Raw genomic sequence first — 18,303 nt, 5'->3', positions numbered from 1 at the left:
CATTTCACACACCCTAAGGTGCTGAGGTGACATGTGAGTGGCTCTCATCTGAGCCCAGTGGGCTGAATCTCCTAGAGAAAAATGGTCTCAGGAGTTTACAGTTTATCTCAGGAACTACTTCTACTCCTGCTTTTTGGGGACTAATGATAATTTTCTCCTCCAGGAAGGCAAATTTTCTTGCTATTTCCCAAACTTACTTCTCTAGCTTTTTAATTTGATTAAGGAAAAGAAAAATAAGGAAAGATACGAGTAATTACTAAATGCTATTGAATGATCCTTTCAGCATAGTACAGGAACATGAAGCTCTTTTGTTATTGTCACTATTAAATCTGAATTATCATGTCTAAAATACGTATTAAAACTTGAGTTTACAATTTTATTATAGCTTGCTTTTTAGAGAACCTGCATAATGGAAAAATAAATGTTTTTTTAATTTATGCATGATGTACATTGCTAATTCATGTGATAATATGTGGACTCATGTTCCAGGTATATGGAGAGTAAAATAATATCTGTTTCAAACTCTATCTTAGGGTCTGTCATCCAGCAACATTTCATGCTGGGTTCATTCACACACTACAGAACTATGGAGGTTCAGAGGAAACTTTTCCAAAACAATTGAAATTGAAAAAATTATGTAACAATACAAATGTACACTGACATATAAGCAATTATAATGAAATTTAAAATCAGTAGTATTAACACAACAAAGATTTTTATGGCACAGGTCAAATATTGTAGCTTAAGATAGTCTAGTTGATAGTAACTTGAACAGTCAGGTAAAGTGCTCTTTACAAGGAAATGATAGATTTACAGCATGCCAGAGTGTGAATCAGTTAACATTTCAAATGAGAACATTAACCAGGATTAGGAGTTCTTCAGGAATAATAATGATTTTATTATGAGGAAAATGAAAAGACATTAAAATATTTTACAAGTAAAAATAAGAAAATAAATTGAGACCTGCAGGAATTACCCATTCTAAGGATCAGTTGGGAGGGGGAGCATTACAGGCTGAGGAAATAGAAGGTCAAGAGGTGACCTAAGTTACAGCTTAACTAAGAGCATGAGAGGACACGTGGGTAGAGATGTGTTTAGGGAGGCTGGTGGGGTGCTTGTGTCAGACCTTGTTAGCCCTGTTAGAGGTTTACTCTCTCAAAGAACAACTGAAGGATTTTAAAGAGAGGAGTCATAGGATTAGATTTGCATTTTCCAAAGATCATTTCGGCTGCAATGTAGAAAATATATTGCTAATATGGGCTAGGCCTGGAGGCAGTGAGACCAGTTGGCAGTAATCTGATGGTAATGAAAAATTAAGGAAGTTATGGGAAGTTTACACCTTTGCAGGAAGGGGAGTGGGAGCAGGTAAATCAGGCAGAAAGACAAGTTTCATGTAGGCATTGAAAAGTCACTTGACTACCTGGGAGCTTAGTTTTCTTACCTTAGAGAATGGCATCATACCTGGCCTTGCAGAGTCCTCCCTCCCTTAGCACAATGATACAGAGCCTATTATGTGCAAGGTCCTCAGGATAGACTTCTAGCATTCCAAAAAGAATTTAAATTATTAAAGATATATCCCTTCCATTTTTGTGAAATGCCTCTTTTCTAAGGAAACAAAAACACTTTACTAACATTGTCTTCTCAGACTAAGGGTTCCCAGTGAAGCTGGAATAATCAGTAAGCACAGTTGATTGGCTCAATAACAGGGTTGAGCATTCACTGACGTATTGATAAACTTTTCAGAGAAGGAAGGGGTTCTCTGCTTTGAGGATTTTCTACACCATCAACATTGATAAACCAAATGTGTTCTCCAGGCCACCTCAAAAGATTAAGATTCAAGAGGACCAGTGAACAACTATAATTTAGAGTTTACTTATAAAAGGTATATATGTGTTCTGACCTATTATTAGAATAACCACTAATGATATCACATCTTATATATACACTTTCCCTAGATATTTTTAGTTTGGAATAACTTGATCCCAATTTTCATGCATTAATTTAATCATAATTAACACATCTAAAAGTGTAAGGCAATAGATTGTCTAGTTGTTGTTAAAACTGTGTCTTTGTTAGTTCTACCTTTCTCTAGAAGAGCTATATGTAACACTTCAATCTTTTATGCACTCATAAAGAAGTGGTTCTGTTTTGAGAACATTCAGTGTCTATATATTTTAATTAAGTATCTGTAAAATTCATAAAGAAACAGAAAACAATATAAATCTTTCATACACATGCATGTGCACATTCACACACACACACATATACATATGCCATTCTAGGAAAAGTAATTAACTATGGTGGAATATTTGTAATTCTGCCCCCTTAAACATTAAAGTTTATTTGAAACCTAGCATCCGTATCAGACAGTGAAGTTTAGCTATTGATAAACTCTCTGATGAAAAGAGGTTAACATACCAGAAAGGATACCTTTCAAATTCAAAGTCAACCATAGGACCATGAACCTATGATCAAACAGCTGAAATTCATGGCAATATTGCCCAAGTAGTAAACCTGACTATAGAGAGGTGGGAGATAGGTATTATAGGAAAAGTGCCCAAATGTTAGAATAAGCCAAGAAGAGCCAAGCCACAGTAGAGAGTAAAAGAGGGGGACCCCCCAGAAAAGCAAGTGTACTATTTCTCATTCATACTGCAAATAAGACCTATAACTTAAGTGCTCTCACAACATTGAATGCTAAATGTTTCCTTGCAGGTGAACTGTCCAGGTTTCAGTTCTGTAGCTCTGAACATTTGTTTGTTCAGCAGATACTGAGCATCTCGGTGTGCTATGCCCTGTACCAAGGCCAGAGATAATGAGTTAAAAGGTGCTTAAGGGCTCTTGGCCTGAAATAGGAGCAAGCAAAGGAAAAAGAAACAATTAGGTAGTATGCTTGAGCAGAGTTCCACAGAGTACTAAGGGTTGGAAGATAGTATAGAAGACCAAAAAAAGTAGCTATGTTTAGTGTACACTTACATGCCAGGCACTGTTGTAAATATTTTATGTGCATCAACTCATTAAATCTTCACCACAACCTAAGAAATCCACATTTTATAGAGGAGGAAACAGAGGCTCAGAGAGTTTATGTTATCTGCCCAAGGTCACACTAAGTTTCCCACCAAAAGTTCAGGTTTCTTCCAGAAAAATGTTTGGGTCATTTCCAAGAAAGCAGTGGAGATAATAGTAATAATAACAATATTATTATTATTATTTATAAACTTTTATTCAGTACTCGCTATGTGCTAGGCACTTGTTCTGTTTTATTTATAATAACTCATCAAACCCTCCCAATAACTCTCTTTTTTTTTAAAGTAGACTTTCTCATTTAGAGCAGTTTGAGGGTCACAGGAAAATTATGTAGAAAGTACAGAGAGTTCCCTTATACCCTCCTTTTCCTCCTCCCCCTTCCACCCCACCATAAACACAGTCTTCCCTATTACTAACATCTTGCATTAGTGTAGTACTTTTATTACATTGATGAGCCAATATTGATACATTATTATTAACTAAAGTCCGTAGTTTACATTAGGGTTGACTCTTTGTGTTGTTACAATATGTGGGTTTTAACATATGTGTAATGACATGTATCCATCATTTCAGTATCATACAGAAGAGTTTCACTGCCCTAAAATTCCCCTGCACTCCACCTATTCATCCCTCTCTTCCTAACTCTGACCCTCTGGCAATCACTGCAATTTCTACCTTCTTCATAGTTTGCCTTTTTCAGAATGTCATATGGTCAAAACCATACAATGTGTAGCCTTTTCACAGTGGCTTCTTTCTTTCATCCAACAGTATGTATTTAAGGTTCTTCCATGTCTTTCATGCCTTGATGCTGAATAATATTCCATTGTATGGATGTCCCAGTTTGTTTGTCCATTTACCTACTGAAGGGCATCTTGGTTGCTTCCAAGTTTTGTCTATTATGAATAAAGCGGCTATCAACATTCATGTGCAAGTTTATGTGTAGGTATAAGTTTTCAACTCATTTGAGTAAATGTCATAAAGTATGACTGCTAGATCAGACGGTAAGAGTATGTGTAGCTAGGTAAGACATTGCCAAACTGTCTTCCAAAGTGGCCACACCAATTGGCACTTCCCCAGCAATGATGAGAGTCCCTGTTGCTTTGCCTCCTCCCCAGCGTTTCGTATGGTCAGTGTCCCAGATTTTGGCCATTCTAACAGGTGTGTAGTTGTAGCTCATTGTTGTTTTGATTTGCAATTCCCTAATGACATATGACCTTGAGCATCTTTTTATACACTTATTTGCTATCTGTCCAAATATTTTTCCCACGTATTAACTGAGTTAAGAACCCCATTTTCAGATAGGGAACTGAGGCACAGAGGGGTTCAACAAATTGCCCAAGGTTACAAAGCTGGGGCTGAGCCCAGGCAGGTGGGCTCAAAGTCCACAGTTCTAACTACTAATCAGTGAATCCTTCAGCATACAGGTCTTAGAGCTAAAAAAAACCTGGGTCTCAATTCTAGTTATGCAATTTATGTGATGTCTAACCTTGGGTAAGTTATTTAATGTCTCCAAGCCTCAGTTTCTTCTTATGTAATAAAAGGATAACTGTTCTCAGTGTTGTCGTGAGGATTAAATGAGACAGAGTAGAGAAACTGCTTAACTTGTTCTCAGAACATAGCAGCTGCCAATAACTGCTAACTATTATTAGTCCAATGCCACAGGAGAGAGTGAGAGAGGCCTTCAGTAGCCATAAGAATTAGCACCTTCTTTGAAACTAAAATAGATCAGTCTGGGGCTTTAAATTCTATAGAAACTCAGGCATTTCTTGATGAGGTTTTCATAATCAGTTGTCAGGTGACACCTCAAATCCTTATATATAGTGCACATGAATGAATAAAGGGGATTACAATTCTTAAAAGAACAGAACTTTACTGTATTCATTTTCCTTTTCCTGTTCATCTTACCCTCCTGCTGTCCCTGCAAAAAAGAAAAAGTCACAGTTGTATTATCCTTGCAACTAATGAAGCATGCCTGTAACCAGATGTGCCCTGCTTGCTTCCACTGAAACTGGGATGCCGGTAGAAAAGAAAAACATCCAAGCACCTGCACCTGATGTGTGTAAATGACTCTCAGAGCATGCCGGTCTCCTCTGAAACCACAGGCGTCCTGGGTTGTGAGTGCCCTTAAGACCTTAACCTTCAGAGAGTGGTTCCCAAACCTGGTTGATCACCAGGATCTCTTGAGGAGCTTTTAAAAAGAACAGATTCCTAATTGCTTGGTTTAGACTTAACTGCATCAGAATCTCCTAGGGGTTGGTGAGGAGAGAATGGGATTCTGATATGTGTGCCTTTAAAAGATCTGAGAGCCTCTAATGATCAGGGAACTGCTGACTAACGTCATTTCCATCTGATGTTAGGATCCTCCTTTTATGTGTGGGAGGGCCTGGGGGTAGAGAAGAAAACAGGTGAGTGCTGTGGGAAAATAGAGCATTATGAGATATGAGCCTCTATCAATAAAAATAGACACAAACAGAATGAGCATTTACTGAAACTTTTCTAATAAGAGTGATTTAAAAACTAAGGCTATCAGTTCAAAGATGAAAAAATGTTAAAGAAGGAAACTGATCTTCAGACCTCCCACTTTATTCTGATGCTATAGCCTCTTTAGAATATCTTAAATAACGACTCTGCTACTTTGGATAATTTTTTCCCCACAAGAGTTAACAAAGATAAATAATTTACCTAAATATTTGGGATCAAAATCTAAGTGCTTTCCCTTAGGTTTTCAAGTTTCTAGAACTTTAATAAGTTAATGAGAAAATTGCATTTGGTAAGGCAATAAATTAATTATGTTTGGAAAAAATCAGGTTTCATGGGCTTCCGCTAGTATTAAAACTCTACAAAGAACTTTGCCTTTGATTTTTAAAATTTTGCCTTTTGATTTTCATTTACTCATTCAACAAACTTTTTTGAGTACTAATACTATGGTATTAGTACATAGTACTAATAATATGGTATACCATAGTATTCATTAATATGAAGATGAGATCCCCATATAAGCAAAGGTGGAAGGGTTGGGGAGCAGTTGGTGTGGGAGAGAGAAAAACTAACATTTTAATGAGCACTTAGTGCCAGTCTCATTTACATACTGTATTCTATTTAACACAACAATCTTATGACCTAATTTGATCACTGAGAACAGAAACTAACACACTTCCTAAACCTATGTTAAACATTCCTGGAAATGGACATACCTTCCTATACCATGTTAGTCAGTGCTAAAAATAAGCAAAAACGACCTAACTACTTGCTCCAGGAAAATAAGAGTATGAGCCAACTAAAATAGGTTAATTCTAAGATTAACAACATACTTGTCCCACTGGGCCCACCAATTCAAAGCTATTATGTCATCATTTCTGCCCAATCTCAACTAGTTCTCCACCTTAAAAAATTTGCAGCCTAACTCTAAATCCTATAAATATCCTCCCTGGACCTCTCTCTTCTGAGATATTCCTAAGTCTGTCAAGGTGATGTTCAACCTTACCACAGTAAATCCAATACACTTAGATTTGTTTGATCAATAGTTGTTTGCTTTTTCTGGTGGTCTTTTGGGGAGTCACAGTCAATATCACTGTTCTTTGATGAAGACATTTGCTCAAATTAATGCAGCTATTATGAGCTACATTCTTGAAGAACCAGGTGGTAAACACAGCTGTGACTGACTCTGAAGTTCATATTCTGTCCACAGATGTATACATTTAGCCATAAGTGCTAGATGAGATAAAGGACACACAGATTTTTACTGTAGATTCTCAGATGTTTACAAGCAAGCAACTTCAAAAGAGAAGGCAGCATTAAATATGGCAATCCATAAATGCAAGGGAAGTTCAAGTCCTTAAATCAAGTCAAAATGTACTTACAGCCATCTGCTCTTCACAGTGACACAGCAATAGACGCATAAATAAGTGACTCACAGACCTTAAAAGAATTGCCTGAATGAGTCCCATAAACAGAAGCAAACAAACAAGAACTGAAATCTAACTATTGATTGGTAACAATAATTAAAGCTCAGAATTTTGCACATGATCCTAAGAAAATGACATAAGCCCTCCTCTGTCAGTGTTCCAGGGGCTCATAATCTTAGACTTTTTGAGGCCTAAGTTTTTGAATGGTTATTGGAAATATAAAACATCAAATAAAAATGCAAAAGTATTTAAGTTTCAAATGCATTGAACACACTGTGTTGACTTCAAAATGGAATATGGTGAGCCAACAAGTATGAGCCAACTAAGAAGATTGATTTCTGATTTGAGAAGACTCAAATCAACAGAATCAGAAATGAAAAACAAGAAGTAACAACCGACACTGCAGAAATACAAAGGATCATGAGAGATCACTACAAGCAACTCTATGCCAATAAAATGGACAACCTGGAAGAAATGGATAAATTCTTAGAAAAGCACAACCTGCCAAGACTGAATCAGGAAGAAATAGAAAATATAAAGAGACCAATCACAAGTACTGAAATTGAGACTGTGATTAAAAATCTTCCAAAAAACAAAAGCCCAGGACCACATGGCTTCAGGTGAATTCTATTAAACATTTACAGAAGAGCTAACACATATACTTCTCAAACACTTCCAAAATATAGCAGAGGGAGGAACACTCCCAAACTCATTCTATGAGGCCACCATCACCCTGATACCAAAACCAGACAAGGATGTCACAAAGAAAGAAAACTACAGGCCAATATCACTAATGAACATAGATGCAAAAATCCTCAACAAAATACCAGCAAACAGAATCCAACAGCACCTTAAAAGGATCATACACCATGATCAATTGGTTTGATCCCAGGTATGCAAGGATTCTTCAATATATGCAAATCAATCAATGTGATACACCATATTAACGAATTGAAGGAGAAAAACCATATGATCATCTCAATAGATACAGAAAAAACTTTCGACAAAATTCAGCACCAATTTATGATAAAAACCCTCCAGAAAGTAGGCCTAGAGGGAACTTACCTCAACATAATAAAGGCCATATATGACAAACACACAGCCAACATCGTCCTCAATGGTGAAAAACTGAAACCATTTCCACTAAGATCAGGAACAGGACAAGGCTGCCCACTCTCACCACAATTATTCAGCATAGTTTTGGAAGTTTTAGCCACAGCAGCCAGAGAAGAAAAAGAAATAAAAGGAATCCAAACCAGAGAAGAAGAAGTAAAGCTGTCACTGTTTGCAGATGACATGATACTATATATAGAGAATCCTAAAGACTCTACCAGAAAACTACTAGAGCTAATCAATGAATTTGGTAAAGTAGCAGGATACAAAATTAATGCACAGAAATCTCTTGCATTACTATACACTAATGATGAAAAATCTAAGAGAAAAATTAAGGAAACACTCCCATTTACCATTGCAACAAAAAGAATAAAGTACCTGGGAAAAAACCTACCTAAGGAGACAAAAGACCTGTATGCAGAAAACTATAAGACACTGATGAAACAAATTAAAGATGATACAAACAGATGGAGAGGTATACCATGTTCTTGGATTGGAAGAATCAACAATGTGAAAATGACTATACTACCCAAAGCAATCTACAGATTCAATGCAATCCCTATCAAATTACCACTGGCATTTTTCACAGAACTAGAACAAAAAATTTTACAATTTGTATGGAAACACAAAAGACCCAGAATAGCCAAAGCAATCTTGAGAAAGAAAAAAGGAGTTGGAGGAATCAGGCTCCCTGACTTCAGACTATACTACAAAGCTACAGTAATCAAGACAGTATGGTACTGGCACAAAAACAGATATATAGATCAATGGAACAGGATAGAAAGCTCAGAGATAAACCCATGCACATATGGTTACCTTATTTTTGATAGAGGAGGCAAGAATATACAATGGAGAAAAGACAGCCTCTTCAATAAGTGGTGCTGGGAAAACTGGACAGCTACATGTAAAAGAATGAAATTGGAACACTCCCTAACACCATACACAAAAATAAACGCAAAATGGATTAGAGACCAAATGTAAGTCCAGAAACTATAAAACTCTTACAGGAAAACATAAGCAGAACACTCTTTGACATAAATCACAGCAACATCTTTTTTGACCCACTCCCTACAGTAATGAAAATAAAAAACAAAAATAAACAAATGGGACCTAATTAAACTTAAAAGCTTTTGCTCAGTAAAGGAAACCATGAACAAGATGAAAAGACAACCTTCATAATGAGAGAAAATATTTGCAAACGAAGCAACTGACAAAGGATTAATCTCTAAAATATACAAACAGCCCATGCAGCTCAACATCAAAAAAACAAACAACCCAATCCAAAAATGGGCAGAAGACCTTAATAGATATTTCTCCAAAGAAGATATACAGATTGTCAACAAACACATGAAAGGATGCTCAACATCATTAATCATTAGAGAAATGCAAATCAAAACTGCAATGAGGTATCACCTTACACAGGTCAGCATGGCCATCATCAAAAAGTCTACAAACAATAAAAGCTGGAGAGGGTGTAGAGAAAAGGGAACCCTCTTGTACTGTTGGTGAGAATGTAAATTGATACAGCCACTATGGAGAACAGTACGGAGGTTCCTTAAAAAACTAAAAATAGAACTACCATATGACCCAGCAATCCCACTACTGGGCATATACCCTGAGAAAACCATAATTCAAAAAGTGTCATGTATCACAATGTTCATTGCAGCTCTATTTACAATAGCCAGGGGGTGGAAGCAAGCGAAGTGTCCATTGACAGATGAATGGATAAAGAAGATGTGACACATATATACAATGGAATATTACTCAGCCATAAAAAGAAATGAAATTGAGTTATTTGTCATGAGGTGGATGGACCTAGAGACTGTCATACAGAGTGAAGTAAGTCAGAAAGAGAAAAATAAATACCATATGCTAACACATATATATGGAATCTAAAATAATAAGGTTATGAAGAACCTAGGGGCCAGAGAGGAATAAATACACAGACGTAGAGAATGGACTTGAGGACATGGGGAGTGGGAAGGGTAAGCTGGGACGAAGTGAGAGAGTGGCATGGACTTATATATATTAGCAAATGTAAAATAGATAGCTAGTGGGAAGCAGCCGCATAGCACAGGGAGATCATCTCAGTGCTTTGTGACCACCTAGAGGGGTGGGGTAGGGAGGGTTGGAGGGAGACACAAGAGGGAGGAGCTATGGGGATATATGTATATGTATAGCTGATTCACTTTGTTATAAAGCAGAAACTAACACACAATTGTAAAGAAATTATACTCCAATAAAGATGTTAAAAAAATAATTAATTAAAATAAATAAATAAAAGAAGGTAAAGAAGAGCCCAACATCTTAAAGGCAGAGTCTAATGAAGGAAAACAATTAACCATTTGCCAGAAAATAAAAGATATGTCCTGGATATGCTGGCTAAGGACTCCGAGCTCAGCCATTGGGATTCTAGGATCAGGATGAAAAGCTGGGGTCAAGCCATGTTGGGTACTGACATTCTGCCATTAAGGAGGGACCAAAGGGACACAGGCTGGGGGATGGGATAAGCAATTTCCACATTGGGAAAGTTTCTCTCAACTCCTCGTAGGGAGATGCACCATGGAGTCAGTGTTATTAATATTGAAGAATGCAAACTGTATTTTTGATGAATGAGTTAATAACAATAACAACAACAATAGCTAATACTTTTATGTCACACTTGTTTTGTACCGGGCAGTGTTCTAAGCATTGTACACATACTAATTCGTTTAAGGTTCATTCTGTGAGTGCCTACGAGATAGGCACTATTATACTTATTTTACCTATGAGGAAACTGAGGCACAGAGAGTTTAAGTGATTCGTCCAGATCTTAATCTAGTAAATGGCAGAGCCAGGATGAATCAATCAATCAATTAATTAACAGTGAAGCCACTTGTGATGCTCTGTCTTAGCAGACAGACACACATGCTATTTTCTACTCTAATAATGTAGAAATATGCTCTACACTCAGCTGTCCACTTTAGCCCCTGGTACTGAGTACTCAGTGTTCCTACGGAATGTAGGCATCTCTCCTTGCTCTTCAGTATTTTGTGATTATTTATCTCTTAGAAGGCACACAGTTTCTTACATTTTTATCTCCCATTTCATTAGAATAACCTGAGCAGTCCTACTTAAACTGTGCTCTGAAAATGTCATTAGGTTAGTTGGCTAAAATTGATCTGTTATATTCTATTCACTTTCTGAATTATATTAGCCAACTTGAAGGATTATTTTTATTTTTTATATTTAGTATAAATTTTCTGTCTTGGAACAATCTCAAACTTACAGAAAAGTTGTAAGCAGAATTCAAAGGCCTTTTCTTCCTGAACCATTTGAGAATAAGTTGCCAACCTGATGCCACATCACCCCCCAAATATTTCAGTGTGTATTTCCTACAAACAAGAACAGCCTCCTACAGATCCACAATACAACCATCACAGAAAGTTAACAGACACTACACTCCCATTTAATCTCCAGACCCCAACTGTCCCATTAATGTCCTTTATAGGTATAGTTCACAGTCATGTACTGCATTTAGCTGTCCCTTCTCTAGTCTTCTTCAGCCTAGAACAATGCTTCAGTCTTTCCTTGACTTTCATGGTCTTGACACATTTGAAGATTACAGGGCAGTTATTTTACACAATGTCTCCCAATGTCTGGTGTTTTCTCATGATTAAATTCAGCTGATGCATGCTTGGCAGCAATATTATGAAACAATGCTGTGATCTTCTGATTGCATTCTATCAGGGGTGCAGGATTTTGATTTATTACTTTACTGAGAAAGTCAGCCTTAATCATTTGATTAAGATGATGTCTGCCAACTTCTCCACTGTAAATGTACTCTTCTCTTTCTAATAAATAAATAGTTCCTGTAGAGGCACTTTTATTTTCAAAGATTATCAAAAGTTTTTATTTAATTAAATCCCTTTTTTAAAAATTAAGCAGAAATTTTATTTCTAAGCTCTTCAAAGATTATGACAAACACAAATAAAGTATCCTTTTAGAAGTGTCCCAAATTAAATCAAAGGTACATCATCAAAGTAAAACACTTGTGACATTAAGAATTCATTTAGGTTATAATATTTTCACATTACTTTAAAAATATCATTTGCGGGGCTTCCCTGGTGGTGCAGTGGTTGAGAATCTGCCTGCTAATGCAGGGGACATGGGTTCGAGCCCTGGTCTGGGAAGATCCCACATGCCACGGAGCAACTAGGCCCGTGAGCCACAACTACTGAGCCTGTGCTCTGCAACAAGAGAGGCCACAATAGTAAGAGGACCGCGCACGTGATGAAGAGTGGCCCCACTTGCCACAACTAGAGAAAGCCCTCGCACAGAAACGAAGACCCAACACAGCCAAAAATAAATAAATAAACAAATGTGGGGTTTAAAAAAAAATCGTTTGCAATGTTCTATAGATCACATTTAAACATTGTTTTAAAGACATGAAATTATTTAGTATTTAAAAATATTTTTACTTTATATTGGAGTATAGTTAAAAATGTTGTTTTAGTTTCAGGTGTACAGCAGAGTGATTCAGTTATACACATAAATCTATCTATTCTTTTTCAAATTCTTTTCCCATTAAGGTTATTGCAGAGTATTGAGCAGAGTTCCCTGTGCTGTACAGTAGGTCCTTGTTGGTTATCTATTTTAAATCTAAAATTTTAAGTATAGCAGTGCATACATGTGAATTCCAAACTCCCGATCTGTCCCTCCCACCTACTCTTCCCCCCTGGTAACTGTAAGTTCATTCTCTAAGTCTGTGAGTCTGTTTCTGTTTTGTAAATAAGTTTGTTTGTATCATTCTTTTAGATTCCCCATATAAGCGATATCATATGATATTTGTCTTTGTCTGACTTACTTCACTGAGTATGATAATCTCCAGGTCCATCCATGTTGCTGTAAATGGCATTATTTTGTTCTTTTTAATGGCTGAGTAATATTCCATCGTATATATGTACCACATCTTCTTTAACCATTCATCTGTCGATGGACATTTGCAAATATCCCATTCTTCATCAGACTTTCCATTTAGGAATTTACATTAGCATGGACTCATGACTTCCTCTTATATTCAAGGGGTTACCACCACTTAGATAACAGATGTCATTATCTTTCTGATGCTCAAATTAATCAGTGGGATCTCCTTTGAGCTGGCTTCTGTGTACCTTGGACATGATCCTATCATTCCCAGAACACTTGTACTCTCTGGCTCAATAAGATGTCCCAAAAGTTTTGACAGAGCCCTGAAATCATTCATCTCCAAGAAGCTCTGATTCTTTTGAGTAGAAAAGGATACTTAGAAACCTGGGTGAAAAAGGTGTTCATTGCTATTGGGGAGGGAGGGAGCAGGTGCTACTGCAAGGCGATGGCACACACACACCTTCACACCTATATTTAATTCTATATTTATTTAATTAATTTAATTTATTATTTGTATTGAAATCCATGAGTTCACAAATATACAACCACAGTGTTCTTTTTAGTTTTCTCCCTTTCTATTAAACAATGAAAATTCTGACTCCTATTTTTTCTGGATATCTTTACTTTTTTGATCAATCCCCCTGTTTGTAATCCATCTCCCATTAGCATTGCCACGTCTCCCCTGCCTAACGCCCTCTTTATTCTGCTCAGGCTCTGGAACCTCTTGCCAGGCTGCCCTACGCTGGCACCCTTCTCACCCTGCTTGGCTCCAACACTCCCCTCTGGGATGCCCTTCACGTGAATGTCCTCCTCACCCAGATCAGCTGTAAAACCCACACTGTGCTGCCTCCAAACATAAAGGGCCCCCTCCCACTGGGGCTCTTCACTCCTCACACTGGATGGGAATGGGATCAAGTCCAGCTGGATGCTCTTTGCTGCTGCGTGGGCTTTGGTTCTACCCTCCCACCCCCCGCCCCAGGCCAGGCCCACTTTGCTCTGCATCTCATGACTTTACATCCCAACTCTTCAGAGAGCAGAAGGGAAACAAATTGATATATTTTCTAATGTTATTTAAATACATGGAAGTTGTTCAGAAGAAAAGGAACTCACTGGAGATGTTGGTTTAAAACTGTTTGAAAAAAGATATTCAACAATTCAAAGCAAGATTTGTGGGGGTTTTTTTAATGAAAACAGTTATAACCATGAAGAAAATGTTTATTTCCCATGAAGATCTTATGTCAACCAATAAACAAAAATGTATTCATCATATATGATTTTGTAGAACTTTCCCTAATATTTGCATGGCCCCTGGCAAGAGTACTAATAGAGACTCACATACCAATAGAGAAAGTACTTGAAAGTTATACAACACATGAATAAGCTTTCAACTAAAATATGTTCTATCCTCTTACCTTGACAAATTACCTTTCATAACAACAAAAAAATTTTAATAACTAAAACTATGTTTCCATATGACCAAAAGTCAGCTAAATATCAAAAGCAACTGAAGTTAATTACTACTGGACGTGTCTGGGTGTTGTTCTTTTGATGAGCCAGTGATTACCAATGAAACAGAACAAAGGCATACACAATTCGTTAATTACATTTTTTGTATGAAATTTACATTTCTAGTTTTCATTCTAGCAAAATCACTAATTACATGGTCATAATCAAGATTTTCACATAATTTGCTTTTACTCTAAGTTATCCCAAATTAGATGACCTTTCTTGAACAACAGAAGTTCTTATATAAGTTTTGGATTTTTTGTTTGTTTTTTTTTTTACTAATTTCAATTTAGAGAAACTTTGCTGAGGTAACAGCACCTGAAGTAAAATCTCTAAAGCATTACTTAGATTCAGAAATAAATCATGAACTTTATGTATTTTGTGCCATTTTGTGATGTATTTTATTTCTATATAAATCCCAGTATGCAATGTTACTATTTTTGCTTTAAATAATATTCTTTTTAAAATACAGTAAGCAGTCTAGTGTGTGTACTTGGAATCCCAGAAGGAAAGAGGACAGTGAATGAAGCAGAAAATACATTTGAAGGAATAATGGCTAAAATGTCCACAAATTTTGTGAAAAATGATGTATTTAGACACATATCTATCTAAGAAGCTTAGTGAACCCCAAGCTAGACAAATTCAAAAAACACACACACACGCACATACCCCAAGCTGGAGAAAAAAAGGTACATTACATACAGGGGAACAATGATAAGAAACATCAAATCAGCTAAATTGTCACTAGACACAGTGGAGGCCAGAAGTCAGTGAACAGATCTTAAAGTGCTGAAAAAAAAACCAAGAAAATGCTGTCAGAAGAGAGTTCTAAATGCAGTAAAAATACTTTTCAAAAATAAGAGAGAAAGTCTGGTTTCCCATATTTGTGGGGTGACGTGTTCAAGCAAATCCTTCCACATATCATAATTATGAAATCTGGATGAAATATTTTTAAAAATCTATTATTTAAAGGCTTTCAGAAGAAACCAGATGAGAATTTATGCTTGAAAATCCACAAGTGAAATGAGTAAGAATATGAGTTTCTGGTGTTTGTGTCTTAAAATATTCCCCTAAACTCCATGTTTCCAGAAGCAGAAAACTTAGTCATTCAATGTGACAGAGGACAGAGTTCAAGGATGAAAGAATAGCTAGAAGTTTAGAAACACAATTCTAGAAGTGCAAAAGTGTCAAAATATGAACATAAATCTGCCCATATTACTGCTCAATGACTAACTTATGAGTGCCTGGGAGATACCAATGGGACAATAACTGTTTTAGCTCAGTCAAGTTAACTGCCTATTAAAATAAAAACCCAACAATCCTTAGAAAACTATAAGAGTATCCAGCATGGCTACAATGTATTATCTACAATATTCAGTTTTCAACCAAACATTACTAGCTGTACAAAAAAACAGGAAAGCATGACCCACTCAGGAGGAAAACAAGTCAATAGGCAATGATCCCAAGTGGGCCCAGATGTTATATATAGAAATCAAAGATATCAAAGCAAATTTTGTAAAGACTTAAATTGTGTTCAGAAGACCTTCAAGATGGCGGAGGAGTAAGACGTGGAGATCACCTTCCTCTCCACAAATACATCAAAAATACATCTACACGTGGAACAACTCCTAAAGAACACCTACTGAACGCTGGCAGAAGACCTCAGACTTCCCAAAAGGCAAGAAACTCCCCATGTACCTGGGTAGGGCAAAAGAAAAAAGAAAACACAGAGACAAAAGAATAGGGATGGGATCAGCACCTCAGGGAGGGAGCTGTGAAGGAGGAAAGGTTTCCACACACTAGGAAGCCCCTTCACTGGTGTAGACAGGGGGTAGATGGGGGGGAAGCTTAGGAGCCACAGAGGAGAGTGCAGCAATAGGGGTGCAGAGGGCAAAGCAGAGAGATTCCCACACAGAAGATGGGTGCCGACCAGCACTCACCAGCCCATGAGGCTTCTCTGCTCACCCGCTGGGGCGGGTGCGGGCTGGGAACTGAGGCTCGGGCTTCGGAGGTCGGATCCCAGGGAGAGGACTGGGGTTGGATGCGTGAACAAAGCCTGAAAGGGGCTAGTGCACCACAGCTAGCCAGGACGGAGTCCAGGAAAAAGTCTGGACATGCCTAAGAGGCAAGAGAACATTGTTTTGGGGTGCACAACGACAGGATATTCAGAGCACCACCTAAGGGAGCTCCAGAGACGGGCGCGAGCCACGGCTATCAGTGTGGACACCAGAGATGGGCATGAAACGCTAAGGCTGCTACTGCAGCCAACAAGAAGCCTGTGTGCAAACACAGGTCACTATCCACACCTCCCCTCCCAGGAGCCTGTGCAGCCCACCACTGCCAGGGTCCTGTGATGCAAGGACAACTTCCCCAGGAGAACACACGGTTCGCCTCAGGCTGTTGCAATGTCATGCTGGCCACTGCCGCCACAGGCTCGCCCAGCATCCGTACCCCTCCCTCCCCATAGCCTGAGTGAGCCAGAGCCCCTAATCAGCCACTCCATTAACCCCCTCCTCTCTGGGCGAAGAACAGATGCCAGAGGGCGACCTACACGCAGAGGTGGGGCCAAATCCAAAGCCGAACGCCAGGAGCAGTGGATTAAATCTCCACAGTCAATTTGATGTACACTGCGTCTGTGGAATACCTGAATAGACAACGAATCATCCCAAAATTGAGGAAGTAGACTTTGGGAGCAACTGTAGACTTGGGGTTTGCTGTATGTGACTGACTACTTTCTGAGTTATATGTTTATCTTAGTTTAGTTTGTAGCACTCATTATCATTGGTGGATTTGTTTATTAGTTTGGTTGCTCTCCTCTTTTTTAATTACTTTTTAAATTTTTTTAATAATATATTTTTTTATTTTAATAAGTTTATTTTATTTTATTTTTCTTTCTTTCTTTTGTCCCCTTTCTTCTGAACCATGTGGCTTTGGTGCTCTGGCCGGGTGTCAGGCCTGAGTCTCTGAGATGGGAGAACCGAGTTCAAGAGATTGGTCCACCAGAGACCTCCTGGCCCCACGTAATATCAATTGGCGAGAGCCCTCCCAGAGATCTCCATCTCAACGCTAAGACCCAGCTTCACTCAACGACCAGCAAGCTCCAGTGCTGAACACCCCATGCCAAACAACTAACAAGACATGAACACAACCCCATGCATTAGCAGAGAGGCTGCACAAAATCATAATAAGTTCACAGACACCCCAAAACACACGACCGGATGTGGTCCTGCCACCCAGAAAGACAAGATCCAGCCTCATCCACCAGAACACAGGCACTAGTCCCCTCCACCAGGAAGCCTACACAACCCACTGAACCAACCTCACCCACTGGGGGCGGACACCAAAAACAGCAGGAGCTACGAACGAGCACCCTGTGAAAAGGAGACCCCAAACACAGGAAGTTAAGCAAAAGGAGAAGACAGAGAAATACGCAGCAGATGAAGGAGCAAGGTAATAAGCCACCAGACCAAACAAATGAAGAGTAAATAGGAGAGAGGGGGAAGATGGCAGAAGAGTAAGATGCGGAGATCACCTTCCTCCCCACAGATACATCAGAAATACATCTACACGTGGAACAACTCCTACAGAACACCTACTGAACGCTGGCAGAAGACCTCAGACCTCCCAAAAGGCAAGAAACTCCCCACATACCTGGGTAGGGCAAAAGAAAAAAAAAAAAACAGAGACAAAAGAATAGATACGGGACCTGCACCAGTGGGAGGGAGCTGTGAAGGAGGAAAGGTTTCCACACACTAGAAGCCCCTTTGCGGGCGGAGACTGCGGGTGGCGGAGGGGGGAAGCTTCGGAGCCACGGAGGAGAGCTCAGCAACAGGGTTGCGGAGGG

The sequence above is a fragment of the Mesoplodon mirus genome (assembly GCF_964341445.2).
Source record: "Mesoplodon mirus genome assembly, chromosome: 3".
NCBI lineage: Eukaryota > Metazoa > Chordata > Mammalia > Artiodactyla > Ziphiidae > Mesoplodon > Mesoplodon mirus.
This window is presented reverse-complemented; position numbering follows the sequence as displayed.